The sequence below is a fragment of the Arachis stenosperma genome, chromosome 4 (assembly GCF_014773155.1).
Source record: "Arachis stenosperma cultivar V10309 chromosome 4, arast.V10309.gnm1.PFL2, whole genome shotgun sequence".
Lineage (NCBI taxonomy): Eukaryota > Viridiplantae > Streptophyta > Magnoliopsida > Fabales > Fabaceae > Arachis > Arachis stenosperma.
In genome coordinates this window covers 17,361,013-17,362,561 of record NC_080380.1, presented here as the reverse complement: position 1 = coordinate 17,362,561, position 1,549 = coordinate 17,361,013, and positions in this window count along the sequence as shown.

Sequence of the window (1,549 nt, the reverse complement as noted above, 5' to 3'; positions counted from 1 at the left end):
TTTGGACTTTATTTTTTAAATAAATATTAAAATATTTTTATTTTTAGAAGAAACCATTATTTAACGAATAGGATTGGGATCATAGAGATGATCTGCCCATCGTACTTCTACTCGCCAAATTTAGTGACATGAAAATTGGTGAGTTTAGACAAAAATAATCTCCTTACCCTCCTCATCCAACTCCTTCCTCACAAAAAAAATAAAAAACCTTAAATATGATTAATTTTTTATTTATAATTATGCCAATGCTTATGTGTAAGAATGTATAAAATAAATAGATAATATTATTTCTCATTTAATTTAGTAAGTAAATTGATCTTCACGAGTTTATTATTATACTTATAATATCAAATATACGAATAAATTTAAAAAAAAAAAGTTGGATATATAAATGATGACCTATTCATTAATACTTACATTATACTAATAATAAGCACATGGTGATTTTAGAGCATGCTGATTTTATATAAGATAATGAAAGAATCTCTAGTGTGAGAATAAATTTTAATTTAGTTCAGTGAAGAGAAGTTTATCATAGTGTGAATCTATGCCTTTTATAACCATTGATCTCTAAATAGGTTGGTACCAGTGTTATTAGATTAAGAACTTTGAATGTTATTATTAGTTCTAATTTAGACCGATCCAACGGTAAACGAATTAGAAATGGTTGTTCAAAAATTGTTACTCTGCATGAAAATAAGAATTTTGTTTTCTCTCTTCTCTCTCACTTTTGTAATTGTTCTCTCTTTTGGAGAAAATATAGAGAAAAGAAGAGTATATAAGATGAGAGACACATTAACTTGATACCTTAAGATTTTAAATTGATGTGGTGTCTTTTCATTTTAAGTTCTTGCACTTGGTTTCTCCCCGAAGTCTCTCCAGTGGTCCAAAGCTCTCCACGGTGGCCCATTAAATTGTATCAGGACCGATTGTTAATTGATCGAGTGGTTAAGGAGTATTTAAAATGAGGGATGGATATTCAAATATGGTAGACAACATATAAGAGAGGGAGTTGATGTGTTCAATGTGGTTGCTCACATTTGAGAGAGAGATTGTTATAGTTGCAAGTGTGAGGAATGAATTAGTTTCACATTGAAAAAAACATGGAGAAGTGAAGAGTATATAAGATGAGGAGCCCATTAACTTGATACCTTAAGGTTTTGAGTTAGATGTAGTGTCTTCTTATCTTATGTTCATGCACTTAGTTCCTCTCTAAAGTCTCTCCAATAATGAATTGGTCTAGTGGTGAAGCATCAAAAGTCTTCCCGTCAAGGGTGGTGCGTTTTTCACATTCGAAATAACATGTAAAAGTGAAGAACAATTTCATATTTTTGGTGGTGTCTTTTCATCTTATGTAGCTCAATTTTAGACATGCTTGATTTTCATAAAATTATTAAGTAATTTGTTAGGTTTTATTTTTTAAATGAATATTAAAATATTTTTATTTTTAGTAGAAACTATTCCTTAAAGAATATGGTTGAGGTCATGGAGATAATCCCTACTCCTATTCACCAAATTTAATAAGATGAAAATTAGTGGGTTTGGACAA